This window comes from Arvicanthis niloticus, chromosome 22, assembly GCF_011762505.2.
Source record: "Arvicanthis niloticus isolate mArvNil1 chromosome 22, mArvNil1.pat.X, whole genome shotgun sequence".
NCBI classification, from domain to species: Eukaryota; Metazoa; Chordata; class Mammalia; order Rodentia; family Muridae; genus Arvicanthis; species Arvicanthis niloticus.
Genome location: NC_133429.1, coordinates 8897861 through 8913092, shown reverse-complemented (window position 1 = coordinate 8913092; position 15232 = coordinate 8897861). Strand labels below are relative to the sequence as shown.

The 15232-nt window shown below is 42.0% G+C and overlaps 1 long non-coding RNA gene across 3 annotated transcripts in view; it reads right to left on the bottom strand.

The window, feature by feature from the left end:
- LOC143436008 (uncharacterized) overlaps nt 1-12997 on the bottom strand; it is a 103542-nt gene extending 90545 nt beyond the window's left edge. For all 3 annotated transcript variants that reach the window (XR_013106265.1, XR_013106267.1, XR_013106266.1), the window contains exon 1: nt 12355-12997. This is a non-coding gene — a long non-coding RNA (uncharacterized LOC143436008). The remainder of the gene's footprint in view (nt 1-12354) is intronic.
- Nucleotides 12998-15232: the final 2235 nt, after the last annotated feature.

Here is a 15232-nt window from a genome sequence, read left to right as displayed (position 1 = left end):
TGATGCTACCATGAGACTGAGAAATAGAGGACACAGTCACATTAAAATGTAATCTCTGGAGAATGAATTTGGGGCTGTGCACTGTAGAGTGGGCACTCATTAGAAGAAACTTTTGGACATTTTTAGAACCATGGAGGAAGAACTATTTGGCCATCACCTTCATGCCTGGATGTGTTTATATTTGTGTACCTGCCCTTGAGTTTTGAGTCTCCAAGGGAAAACTTTTTGTTTGGTTGCTGCAGGATCTACATGTGGTTCTCATTGTTTGCCTTCTGTATGGATAACACAGGTGATGTTTTCTGTAACTGGGCATGTGATCCCTGAATGTGTAGTTGTGTGTCTTTCTCTCCCCTCGGAGTACCCAAAGTTTTTTCACATTCTCTGTGCTCACTTACCCCATTCTTGAAACTCTTCCACAGCTGCTCCCCAGTCACAGTCTAACCACAAGTGATGAGACTTTTGATGTGTCCATGAGAAGGGCCCTGCCTGGATGTTTCCATTCTTAGCCTCATTGTAGGGAGGAGAACAATGAACTAGAGATATCATACTGTTCAGGCAGTGCAGAAGAAGAACATGCAACCATGAGCAGAACTGCTGAGTGCTACTTTCCTCAAGTTATCTTGCATGCCTGAAGACAGGCAGTATGGCAGAAGTAAACTCTTTCCCAAAAAAGCCTGACATGCATAGTGGAGAAAGAGCCAACAAACCTCTTGTCTCAGTGTCCTTTAGCTCTTGCATCTTTCCATGGCTAACATTCCATAAAGCTTCTGATTCTCCTAACAGGAGAATGTTTTCCAAAATCTCAGACATCAGGATAGAGGGACAAGTATAGCAATGAGGCTTTTCTTATGCATTGGTGGAGTGCTAGGATGTGTGGGAGGTGCAAAGCCTGGTGGGAAAGAGCTGGGAATACATCTTCTACAAGAAAAACATTCTTCTCTCAACTTAAACATGCTCCTTCATTTTTGTTCTCCATATTCAGTCTCTTGATACTGAACAGATTGTTCCAGCTGATGAGTCCAGGCTTAGAAGATGGACTACAGCCAAGAAGCCTGGCTACCATAAGGACAAGTCACATCTTTAGGAAATACTCGAAAAGCACTTATGCACAGGGGAAAAGTGCAAGGACCAAAGTCCCATCAGACACTCCAGCATACAGAATGGCTGACAGACTCAGGTCAGAGGTTACCTCTGAACACTAGAAGAGGAAGAAGGCCCCACTCCACAGAAGAAGCCTGTTACTGATGCTGTTGCAACAAAGACTATGATTACTAAACTTGTGTCTCTACCGGGTTCAGGAGTCTGATGTCCAGTATCCACAGTCCTCCTCTCATACCACACTTGGTAGAACTTTGCACGTCCTGACATTGAGTTTCATGTGCTGCTGGTATCACACTTGACACACAGGCTAAGAAAGACTTTTACTCGTATAAGGGTATAGAAATAGGCTGGACTATCTGTTGATATTAAAACTGCAGTTCTGTACTTTGTGGTTATTGATCCTTTTCAAACTTGTTTGGGCACAAGGCTCAGAGGCTGATATTTCCAAGATTTGCACCTATGAAATTCACAATCCCACAGCTCAAAACAGTACAGACACCACTCTGGAATGCATCCAAAGACAAGGTGTCTGATATAAGAATTTTACAGATTTGTTTATAGGACCAGGACTCAGCAATACGAAACCCACAAAGAATCGTTAAGGAATTCAAACTTTAGAAACTGAGGGATGCCATTAAAGAAAATGACCCATGGGAGGCTCACACAGACACAGCATTTCCTCTGTGGCCCATGGTGCTGTGATTGGCATGCTCTCTGTCAACCTCAAAATGAGGTCACCATTTATAGGATAACAGTGCAGGAGCAGTCCAGTGGCCCTAGAGTGGTGTAGTGGGTGGTTCCAGGAGATACTGAGATCACTCCATCCCCTACATCAAGGATGAAAGCAAGAGTAAAACAGGAGAGATTGTGTGAGATTGATCTGTGGCCCAAATGAGGCCTAGGTGTCAGCCACCAGGCTGGAAGAGCACATCTGCCTCTGAATGGAGGATTCAGGTCAGGAATGTCACCAGGGACAGAGGAGTCAATGCTCACCCTATGAATATACTGTACCTGACATCTTGCACTATGACAGAACAAAGATAAGATAGCTTGCCAATACAGGCACTGGCACACTGCTGACATAGTAGGATTCACTGTGAGGTACAAGATTAGTTGAGTACACAGGAGGGCTGGCAAGCCAGCAGAAGTGTAGAACACACACTGAGATCATGTGCCAGGTAGCATGAGCTATATAGCCACACAGCTGAACAGATGGGCTTTCTTGCTCTGACTGGAGCAGAAGCATGGCATGGCATGGCCTGCCTGAGCCCTAAATCTGCACCTTTGGTTTCAGCTGCCTCTCTCTCTTGCAAGTCACAAGCAGTATGAAGCACTACTCTTGGCTGCCAGCATCTCTTCAGCTTTGTTCATGTTACAGACAGGGCATACAAGAATCTATTCTCCTGCTTCCTATGACCTATACTAGGAACAGGAGAACATCAGATCCCTAGGCCCGGTCTTCTGACCATTCCTACAGGGCATCAGGGATATAGTTTATCATTGGATTTCCTGCTCTTAGAAGCCAAATAAACCTGTCAGTCCAGCAATCTTATCAAGGATGATACTCTGGGAGTCATCTAAGCCAACCTTATACTTAACCCTTTCTGCTGGCTATTTGCTGGTCAGTCAATTCCTCTGTGGAGTTGAAGAGCAAGGAGCTAAGTAAGGACCTCAAAGTCACCTTAAGACTCCATCCTATTGTTCACATACTGAGAGGAACTTAAGATTGACCTGAGAACTGCTCAAGAGTCCACACTTGGGCCCCACCACAAAGAACAGTAGAGCAAAGCTGACATGGACTCAGGCGTTTGGACCCTGACTGAACAGTGCTTTGTCCAGAGAGTATTTTACACACTGTACTGTATCCTCAGGACCAGAGCCAGTGCCACTAAGTGAGTAGCAGGATATGTGTGCAGTTAATAGCCAATGGCATCATCAGTGACAAGCTGCAGGGAAACCTCTAACCCAGACTCCAAGATGGGGCCAAGAGCCATCAAGGAAAGCTTCCTAAGAGAAAACTATTCCCAAGAGAATTACAGCTCAATAACACTGATGCTCTCAGATGATTCTACATGAAATAATTCGTGTATTTTTTTACCTTCTGAACAGGGAACTTATATGGGGTCAGACAAAGTGGCAGCCTACAGAACTGGAAAAGGTTTTTAACATCTATACATATGAAAGACGGCAAATATTCAAAATATATAAAGAATTTTAAAATCTGGACATCTAGAAAACAACCCAATTTTTTAAAAATGAGGTATATATAAACAATTTTCTAAAGAGGAATTGCAAATGGCTGAGAAGCACTTAAAGAAATGTTCAACATCCTTAGTCATCAAGGAAATGCAAATCAAAACTACTCTGAAGTTTCATCTTACACCAGTCATAGTAGCTAAGAAAATAAAACAAAAGACAGCTGTGCTGGTGAGGATGTGGAGTCAGAACACTCCTCCATTGTTGGTGGGAGGACAAACTTGCATAGCCACTGTGGCAATCAATGTGGCAGTTCCTCAGAAAGATGAGAATTATCTCCCCCAAGACCAGCTAAATCATTCTCGGGTATATACCCAAGGTATGCTTCATTCTGTCACAGAGACATACTTGCTCAACTATGCTCATTGCTAATCTATTCATAACGGCCAGAAACTGCAAACTGCCTGGATAATCTGTCAGTGGATGAAGAAATATAGAAAATGTGGTACATTTACACAATGCAGTATTACTCAGCTGTTAAGAAAATGAATTCAATATATCAGCAGGCAAATGAATGGAACTAGGAGGAAAATTCATCCTGAATGAAGTAACCCAAACCCAGAAAGACAAATATGGTATATATCTGCTTATATGTGATGTTATAAGTTTTTAATTAGCAAGCTACAATCCTTATAGCCACAGAGATTAGGGATAAAGTAAGGGAATGGAGAAGAGGGAGTCACCCGAGGAAGGGAAAATAACTATGCCAGATGGATAAGGTATAGACAGGAAATAGAAGATCAAAAGGGGAGGATTTTTCTCCAATTTCAAAATTTGTTTTCAGAATTTGAACTTTTCCTAATGAACACTTCCCACCGTCAACATTTCTGACCTAGAATTGTTTCTGTCTAAAAGAACTGCAGGAACAAAAATAGAGAAGAGACTGAAGGAAAAGCAGTCCAATAACTGGCCCAAGTTGGGATCTACCTCATCAGGGTGGGGTGGGAGAGACATCAAGGCCTGCCTGGCACTATTACTGATGCTATGATGTGCTTACAGACAGGTGCCTGACATGGCTGTCCTCTGAGAGGCCCTACCAGCAGCTGACTGAGACAGAGGCAGATACTTACACCCAACCATTGGACTGAAGTTGGGGGACCCCTAAGGTTGAATTAGGGGAGAACTGAAGAAGCTGAAGGGGAGAAGTGACACCATAAGAAGACGAGCAGACTCAACTAACCAGACCCCTGGGAGTTCTCAGAGACTGAACTACTAACCAGGAGCATACACAGGCCAGTCCACGGTCCCTGGAACATATATAGCAGAGGTCTGCCTGGTCTGGCCACAGTGGGAGAAGATGTGCTTGATCCTCAAATGACTTGAGGCCCCAGGGAAGGGAGAGGCCTAACTGGGTGTAACACCCTCTTGGAAGCAAGGGGGAGGAGTACGATAAGAAACTAGGGAATGGGGGACCAATGAGGGGTAATTACTGGAATGTAAATGAATAAAATAACATAATAATAAAAATAATCAAAGCAAAGTCAAATCCCATTCGTGAGTGTCCCTATCAGTCCTGCTTACACTGGCCCATCTCCTCCTAATCTCTCCCTATGCTAGTTGATGAAAATACAAGTAACAAAAACATTTTCTATTATATTATTCACTTCATAATGCATCCCAGAGATCTCTCTACTTAAGTACTGCAAGGTTTTTTGGTTTTGTTTTTTTATCTTTTCTCTCATATATTACATACCTACCACAGTTTCCCTTCCTTCCTCTCCTCCCTGTCCCTCCCCCCATCCCTCTCCCCAAGATTGACTCCTCCATTTCCCTTTAAGAAAGGGCAGGCCTCCCAGGGATACCAACCAAACACAGGCTATTATGGAACTGTAAATCTAGATACATCCCTTCATATTAGGGCTGGGTGAAGCAACCTAGTGCGAGGAAAATGAACCCGAAAGCAGGCAACATAGTCAGAGACCACCCTTGCCTGCACTGTTATGAGAACCCACAAGAAGACAAAACTATACAGCTATAACATACATATGTTTATATATATATATATATATATATATATATATATATATATATATATCATATAGGCCAGAACCATATAGGCTCCCTGATTGTCAGTCCAGTCTCTGTGAGCACATTTGAGCCCTGGTCAGTTCATTCTGTGGGCCAATTTCTTGAGGTGTTCTTGACTGCTATGACTCCTACAATTCTTCCTTCTCTTCTTCCACAGAGTCCTTTGAGCTCCACCTAGTGTTTGGCTGTGAGTCTCACGGCAAGGTCTGTGCTTAACCACAACTTATTCAAGCAGTTGCGTATTGATAGATATCTGGGTTATATTTATCCCATTTATTATACTACCTTCCATCTATTTGTATTCTGCCCTAGCATATGGTATGAATTTTAATTTGCTCAACAAAAGGATACTTTCAAATAGCTATCCTGTATTCTAAACTGTCTACTGAATTTTTCCTATCCACATTGGCTGAAGTAAAGAATAAATTATGTGTATGTGTATGCAGCTCTGTCCTGTACTACTTCTTCATGGGCTAATTCTTGAGGCTGCAGATATAGTAGGCCTACCACTGCTCTTACTATGAGTTTTCTAATGATTCTTCTTAGAGTGTTTGTGTGTTGGTTCATTTTTGAAGGGGAGCAGTCTGCTGCTTTATTGACCAGACTCAGGGAAAACTCCTAGGCAGAAGCAATTCACCTGACTCAGCCTCCTGAATAGTTGAGACTACAAATGTGTGCTACCACACCCAGCTCCAGAAATGCTGTCTTTCAATACAACCTTTGCAACAGCCCTATCAGATAATTAGCATGTATATGAACTGTCTAATAATGGTCTTAACTTGTTTATTATAAGTGCTTTTCTATCTTCTGTAGTTTCCTATATATGTTAATTATGTCAACATATATACTTATTAGTGGATTGTCTCTGTATTTGTAGTGAGTTTCATTACTACCCTAGGTTTATATAAAAATATCACAGTTGGGATGATAGAGTTGCTCAGTTGGAGGTACCTAACATGTATAAGACCCTGATTTCAATGCTCAACGTTATAGGGGAAGTGTACTAAAAATACCACATCTGTTAACCTTGCAATTAATTAATTCTAATTGTACCTTTCTAACTTTCACACTTATAATCTAAACAGTCCAATAAAAGGACGGATATTAGAATGTATTAAAATGTAAAACCTAACTAGATACACCCACAAAGGTTCACTTTAAACACAACCTTAGGAGAAAAGGGTTCAAACCATAGGAAAGTTGACTAACAGGAGGAATCAAAGATCAAGATGGGAAACCTCAGCTCACATAAAAGAGCAGGCCATAATGACGAGCATCAGAATGACATAGCTACTGAATACTGAATGTGTATGTTCCTACTGTAACAGATTTCAACATCAGGAAATATAGACAACTCTGGGAGAGAAACAAACACCCACTTAGTCACTGACAGAACTAAACAACAATCAGCAAATTATGGAAGTTGTAAATAATGGTACCGGCCATCTCAATTTCACTGACATTTCATTCAATTTCCTGACTTCCACACAGGAAGAAATAAGTGTTATTCTACATTATTTTCGAGGGCATTTGAAATGTTCATTAGGAACAGTTCACATTCTGACCATAAGCAAATTTTGAAAGTGGAGAAAAATCATAGGTATATTATCTCACTGGATCAAAGCACTTGAAACAGCCAAAATTTTAAAACAAAGAATAATATCAACTTCTGAAACAGATATTTAAGTAATATTTTGAAATCAATGATAATAAAAAATTATCTCTGGAATGAACTTAATCACCAATAAAAGCAAGACCATGTTTCTGTGTTTACATCGAGATGACAAAGAGGCAAAGATATAGGTTTCTACCCTGAAAAGATAGAAAATAAATGTGGAACCTACACCAAAGAAAAGGATCACAGAGGTGAAAACAGATGTTCAGTGTTAAAAAAGGACCAAACTTTAGACAGGAGCTGAAGAGAGGGCTCCCTGAGTAAGCAAACTTGCTATACAAGCATGAGGAGCTGAGTTTGAATCCCTAGCACCCAGGTTAAAAAAAACTAAGGCACAAGGGCACCTGCATGAAACCTCAGTGTTACAAGGCAAACACAGTTGGACCCATCCATGTGCTAGCTGGCCAGCAAACTTACCACCAAGGCAAGCTTCCAGTTCTGAGAGACCATAGACCATCTCAAGGCAATAATGAAGAGAAGAAACCCAATTCTTGCTCTGGTCTCTGCATATATGCACACTCACATGCAATGCACACACAACATGCACATGAGTGTGTATACACACAGAGATAACTCTCCAGATAAAAGTAGCTTTGACATTTAATTGCATTAAAAACCTCTAAAAATACTCAAGAAAAATTAAGCATGGATCATGAACATCAAAGAAAGAGCCTCACCTCAGACTCTACAAGAAGCAAAAATAATAACAAATATTATAAACAAACTCATGGCAATGAAATAAAAATTAAATGTTAGCAGACATAATCCATGAAAAATAAACCATACTGAAGCTGATAACTGAATCTGAAAAAGCTGACTAGCTAACTCTAAAACCATTAAGTGTTAATCAGTTATATGTACTAAAAACCCAAGTTCAGACAGTTGCATTATTATACTCCATCAAACATTTAGGAAAAAAAGCAGTTTCCAAACATTGGGAAACAAATACACTTCCTCAACTCCTTACTTAAATTCACCACAACCCTAATAACAATGCCTGAAAATGATAAAAACAAAATTTCATGGGTCAACACTCACCATGAATACAGATGTAAAACTAGCTGACAAAATATTGATTAACTGAAGTGAAAACATCTTGAAAGATGATCCTAATGTATAGTCTCCATACCAGGAATTGCTTTAATAGTTGAAAAATCAATTACATACCAACACCAAAAGCATAATCCATGAAACTAAACAGTGATTGGTATTTCATTAAAATTGAAAACTTCTGTTTTGAAATACAAAGGATGTTAACATTCACATGTCAACATGGGCAAACACTCTTCAACAAAAATCAATGCTGCAAACACCAAAGTGCCTTACCTTAAATGATGCTACAGTGCTGTTTTAGTTAGGATTTCTATTGTGATAAAACACCATGACCAAAACGCAAGTTGGGGAGAAAAGAATTTATCTGGCTTATACTTCCACACTGTAGTTTATCACTGAAAGAAACCAAGGCAGGAACTCACAGGGCAGAAACCTTGGAGACAGGAGCAGATGCAGTGGCCATGGAGGGGTACTGCTTTCTGGCTTGCTCAGCCTGTACTGGAAAAAGTTTAAACCTACTACAGGTTTGAAAACCTACCAAACCCACCAATCCCTGAGCCCAAATAATTACCAATCCCATGCTAGAAATCAAGAAACCTTATATAAAGCCTGCCTCCTGTTTAGTTTCTGCTGCTTCTCACCTAAGCAGAGGCAGCCACTCTCCTGTGTCTTTCCCTGAAGTGGAAACTTAACGGTTATTTGAAAAGTCAGCTGGATGGTGTTTTTGCTGAGGCAAACCCTCAACTTAGAACTGACCTTAATACATGCAAGTAATTAAAATGGTATAAAAGCATAAAGGAGGAAAGGGGGTTGGATAGGGAGTTCTAGGGAGGGGAAATGGGAAAAGGGGATGACATCTATATTGTAAATAAATAAAATGTTCAATTAAAAATTTTTTAACAAAAGAAGATAAAATTAGGTCCAAATATATTGTTAGAGATTTAAAATACCCCATAGTAAAACAAAAGTATAAAATATATATATAAAAATGTCAATCCACTAAAAAGTCCAATAAAGAATAAAATTCACATAAAACTAAAGAGAAAAGAAAAAACATGGGAGAAATAAGGCAAATATAAAAGTCTAAATTCATCAATAACAATAAATATGAAGGGATAATATTTTGCTATTAAAGGTTAAGAACTCAAAGCATGTTATTCATCTATGCTATAGAAGAGTCATTCAAGCTGAACCTGGTAGCACAGGCCTGAAATTGCAGCTACTTTGAAGACTGAGGCAGTAGGACTCAAAGTTCAAGGCAAACCTCAGCAACTCTGAGATCCTATCTCAGAAATTAAAATGAGGGCTGGGGATGTAGTTCAGCCATACAGCATATGGATAGCATCCTGACAACCCCCTCCCACCCACAAAACAAAGAAAGATCAGGAAGAGGAACCAGCATTTAAGGAAAAAGGCAAAGCAAAGATAAATCAGATAAATAAAAACAAACACTATTCAAAGCCAAAAGTACTCAAATAAGGAATAAGTTATGAAAGGATTTGTAGGCCACGGTCCATAGGATGAATACATACAATCCACTGTTTGCTTTTGTATGGCCTGAAAGACATTTTTATATCTTTAAAGGGTTGCATAAAATAGCAATATGAAAAATATTTATGAATATGAAATAAAAAATGAAATACTCTTGGTTTACAAAGCCTAAAATATTCACTGTGTTAGGCTTTAAGAATACGTTACTATCTTTGCACATTTTGTGCAACTATAAAAGAATTAGCTAAGACTGGGAAATTCATAATTTATAGAATGTTTGCTCACAGTCCAGAAAGTGCAAGATCCAGGAACCAGAATCTGGCAAGTGCCTTCTTTCCTCCCATTAGAGAAGGTGGAAATGTAAGATGTGCACATGGGAATACCAGAGAGGAAACCCATTTTTAGTATCACAGCCCTTATGACCTAACCACCTCTTAAAGGGCACCTCTCAACACTGACACACTGAGGATTACGTGTCCATCCAACATATGAACACTACAGAGTACACTGAAACCAAAGGATCTGCCAACATGGTCTGCACTGTACTCTATATGGACAGAAGGTGTGAGATGGCCTGATTCAGAATACTACACACACTATCACCACTTAGCATGTCACTAAGGTTTCTTTGGCATGTTGATATTGGCATGTACAAGTCTTATATGATTACATTTACCAGTCTTTTATTTCTGTTTACAAGGATATACATTAGAAAGAGGTTCTCCACTTCAACAGTATTTTTTGTTTAAATGTATTACTTTTTTCCCTTATTTTAAAAAATTATCTTTAATCATTTTTTACAGTCCAATAGTTTCCCCCCTCCAAGGTCTGCCCTCCAACAGTTCTTCATACCATTCCTCCTACCCCAAGCCACCCCAACTCCACAAGAATGTTCCCACCCCTTACCCCAACCCACCAGACCTCCCAACTCCCTGGGGCCTCATGTCTCTCTAGGGTTGGGTGCATGTTCTCTAACTGAGGCCAGACCAGACAGTCCTCTGCTGTATATGTTTCAGGTCTCGGATCAGCTAGTGTATGCTGCCTGGTTGGTGGCTAAGTGTCTGAGTGATCTCAGGGTTTCAGGGCAGTTGAGACTTCTGGTCTTCGTATGGGGTCACCCTCCTCCTCAGTTTCTTCCACTCTTTCCCACAGGGTCTCCAGCTCTGCCCATTGATTGGATGTAGGTATCTACATCTGACTTGTTCAGCTGCTTGTTGGGCCTCTCCAAGGGCAGCCATGCTAGGTTCCTGTCTCGCTCAGGATGATATTTTCTAGTTCCATCCATTGGCCTGCAAAACTCATGATTTCCTTGGTCCTAGTAGCTGAATAGTATTTCATTGTGTAAATGAACCACATTTTCTGTATCCATTCTTCTGTTGTGGGACATCTGGGTTGTTTCTAGCTTCTGGCTATTACAAATAAGGCTGCTATGAACATAGTGGAGCATGTGCCCCTGTGGCATGGTGGGGAATCTTTTTGGGTATAGGATTAAGAGTGGTATAGCTGAGTCTTCAGGTAGATCTATTTCCAAAAGTAAATCACTCTGACTGGAGTTAGGGATAATATGGCAAGGAAAGGTGCAAGGCAAACACATTTTCTGTATCCATTCCTCTGTTGAAATACCAATGGCTTGTGCTCTAGACCAAGAATTGACAAATGGGACCTCATAAAACTGTAAAGCTTCTGAGTACCAGTGCTCCTTTTGAGGGGTCAGAAAAACAGACAGCAATTCATAACAAATCCTGACTTAAGGTCCTCATGTTAATGTTGTAACATAACCTCAGCTTCCAGACATGAAGAAGGTTGGATGAGAAAACTCACAAGTGATGGTAATTACAGATCTTCCGAGTTGTTGACTCTAGTCTCTTGATGAACGTGTATAAAAGAAGAGTTGTCTAAGGTCTTGAATCAATATATTGACTTTTTCTAAGAACTTCTGGTAAAATCGTAATTAAGCACTGTAAGTTACTAATGTGTCTAAAATGATTCGCCAAACAGAGTTTACATATTACATTTACAAGAAATACGCTTTCCCAAGATATTGCCGTGACCGTGAGAAGATGATAAGACTCTAACAGCAAGACTGCAGAGCTGAGATTAGTGGAGGGAATTCCAGAAGCATTGGACAAATTGAGGAAAGAGGAGGAGGATGGGCAGAAGTAGGTGACAGGGCTTTGGAAGACTTGAAACTCTTCTTGCTGGAAAGACTAAGGTGTACTCTGCTGCAGCCCTGAAGAATATTCACAGCTGATGAAGTCCTACTATCTCACATCTCCACCACCCTACACTATTAGAGAACAGAGCCTGGGCAAAGAATACAACACACTGTTGACTCTGCACAGGAACTCAACTTTTCTATGTGGTTGGATTTTGGTGGAATCTTTTCCTTGTTCCCTCATTGCCCTTCCTGAGATGTCAGTAGATGTTACTTTACATTTCTCTGGAAAAAGTCAATCAACAAACCTAACTATGAAACTAAGTGGACCCTGGACCTCATGCTTTTTTTAAAGGTACAGGTTATAAAATATCTGGAGGATTTCTTCCAGAAGTGATTCCCTAGAAGAATTATACTTTGCCTAGAAAGAAAAACTGTGCTTTCTCTTGTGAACCATAAGGAAGAGTTGAGAGAGGAGTTAAGCAAAATGAAATCAGGCAATTGGGTCCCTGGACTAAAACCAACTCTCAGATGTGTCACTAAGGCATGGACACCAGATTCGTGGACACCGCAATCGAAAGCGCTTCGGACTCACCGCCACCTGTTGATGCCCACACTGGAAGAGCCTGCGAACCAGGGGTCAAGGATGTAGAGGCAGCGGATGGTGTCTGCGCCCTGGATGCACTCCTTCAGGGCGGGGTTTTCGTGGAGCCGGAGTCCCTTTCGGAACCAATGCACTGTGGTCACCCCATGTTCGGGGTGCGGCGGGTCACCCCGACTTCCTCTACCGAGAGAGCTTCAAGGCGGTGAAGCCGGGCTCATGACCCACACCTGCGCTTCCAGGAGAACCTCCTCACCCGAGGAGTGGGGAAAGGGCTGCAGAGAGGGGCGCGGAGGCGGCGAGCGCGCAGCTGGCAGATGAATGGAGGCTGCGGAGGCGCCGGGATCCACGCGCGACGTCCTTCAGGAGCCCGCGCCCAGCTCCCAGCGTCCGGAGGACACGCATACCTTCCAGGGCCTGAGACCCCTGAGTGCAAGCGACCCCAGCTGGTCGCAGCCACCCGGGGAGGCTCGTCATGGAAACCTCGCCCAACCGAGGGGTCTGCGGGGAGACGGTGGCGCGCCCGAGGCGGACTCCACGGGTGGACACGAGCTCACGCGGCCTCCATGCGATGCGGCCTGTGCGCCCTGGAGTGGGCAGCGAGCTCAGAGAGCGTGGGCTGGAGCTTCAGAGGTTGCCCCGGTGACTCCACCGCGTCAGCCGCCTCCACCCCGCCCCCGGCTTCTCATTGGGCAGCGCCGGCCCCACGTGACCACCGGCACCTCGTGTTTCTGAAGTGTGTTTACTAGGATGGCTCGGATCCCAGCGAGTGTTACTGCGAGCATTGCTCCTGACCTGTCGAGATCACTGGGCGCTCGCAACCTGAGTTCTCCCGTGGGAGCCGGGCTCGCAGCCTCTGCGAGTCTCCTCAGCCCCAGGCTGCTCGCAGGGAACACAGGCCGCGGGGAGACGGAGGAGGCGTAGCTCTGCCCATGGGGCCGGGAGCCAGCTCCATTGGCTAAGGCTCTGGGGACCCGGATGAGCACGGGGCTGCGGGGAGCTCGCGGGCACGTGCTCTGCATGAGCCATAATGTTCACCAGAAGGTCTAATCCGTTCCCACGCTCTGATAGATATTGCCCTAAGTTGCTCATGTATTTCCTCAGGAGATCCCTGTGCTTGAACATGAGCATCATTATATTGTCCTGTCCCTGTTAGCAGGCATGAGAAATAACTTGTAATATGTGGTTAGCACTAACTCCATTTGGTCTTGCTTTCTCTATAAATAACTCATTAAACCACATTTGCCATTGCAAGTATTCAGGTTCCTTTAATAATACTCGTCACAATACCTTCCAATCCTCTGGTACCCAATAATTATAATGTGGAGCCATACCATTTAATAATTCCTTAACATAATGAGATTGAGGTCCATATAAAGTTACTGCCTTTTTCAACTGACCAATATAGTCGACAAGAATTCCTTCATAATAAGCCCTTGTGCCACACCTAATTATAGAAAAAGAAAAACCAGGAAATTCATCACCATCATCATCTGAATCTGTTGTTAACATGTCATCCTCTGGAAAGGATGCAGAAAAAACTGCTTCAGGCAGTGGCACAGACAGTGAAACATTTACTTTTGCTTTTCTGGCTCCTGGTACTCTTAGAGAATCGAAATCCTTCTGTAACTGATCAGTCCTTCCTGACAATTGTTTAAGAGACTCAGAAGCATCATACAAAGGTTGTGCCAAGTTCTCTCTGGCTTTAATAATTCCTGTTTATCTTTATTTATTTCATCCTTAACTTCCTCATCTAAATTTAAATCCTTTCTTGAAGGCACAGCTCCTTTTGCTACATTTGTTACTACCCTGTCTTCATTTATAGCCTTAAATACGGTAAAAAAAATAACAGCCCATATAGGCCAAAACTGAACTGGAATCTTTTTCCCTGCCTTGCAGCCTTTTCCACATTAGCTTTCACTCTAGGCCAAATGTCAGAATCTATGGAACCCTCATCAGGGAAGCAAGGATTATAGTCTCTTGCTGTCTCTAGACACAACTCTAAATCAGACTCAGATACACAAATTCCCTGCACTTTTAAGAGATGCTTAAGCATAGCAAGATAAGGAGAAGATTTACCTTGTTTTATTTCCCTGTGATAAAATAAACTTACCTTGTCTGACCATCCTGAATCACTTTCAGAGTCCCTGTCCAGGCATCAAGTGTCAGTGTCTAGTGTGTTGGGGAGCCTGGGTATCGATCTCGAGAGAACCTAAGACACGGGATGCAGAGCAAAGGCAGAAGCAACTGCATACTGACACAAACTTTATTAAGCCTTACATAGATAAAAACACGAATTCCGTCAAATTCCCTTTGGCTAAAATCATAAAATCTTTATTCCCATAATACTAGGAATATAGGCAAGACTAAGCAAATGCTTCTTCTTAAAACATTTAATTAACAAATCACTCCAGTATTTATAACTCAGAGACCTTGAGAGCCTCTTCCACAAAGACAGATGGAAGCAGAACATAGCTGAGGCCAAGTGAGAAAAACATTTTCTCCTGAAGGGCAGCATTCCAGCACCTCCTTGCACCTTTCACCAATCCTTACTTGATCCTGCCTGGGAGCTGTATCTCCATGTCTCCACATCCTAGCACTTAGGAAGTAGAGACAAAAGAATCAGAAGTTTAAGGTCATATGAAGTTCAAGGACTCCATGAGATCCAGTATTAAAAAGGAAAAAAAATCAGAATGGGACTGAAACCCACAAAATAATCTAAGTTGTGGGGAAAACTTCTAAACTGGCTTTCATCTTTTGGTAAATGTTTACTTCTTTACAGCTGATACAACACAGATTCAAGAAGTTAAATAACTTGCCTAGATCACCTGGTCAATACTTAAAGGAGCCAGTCTACATGGAAAGCTCATCA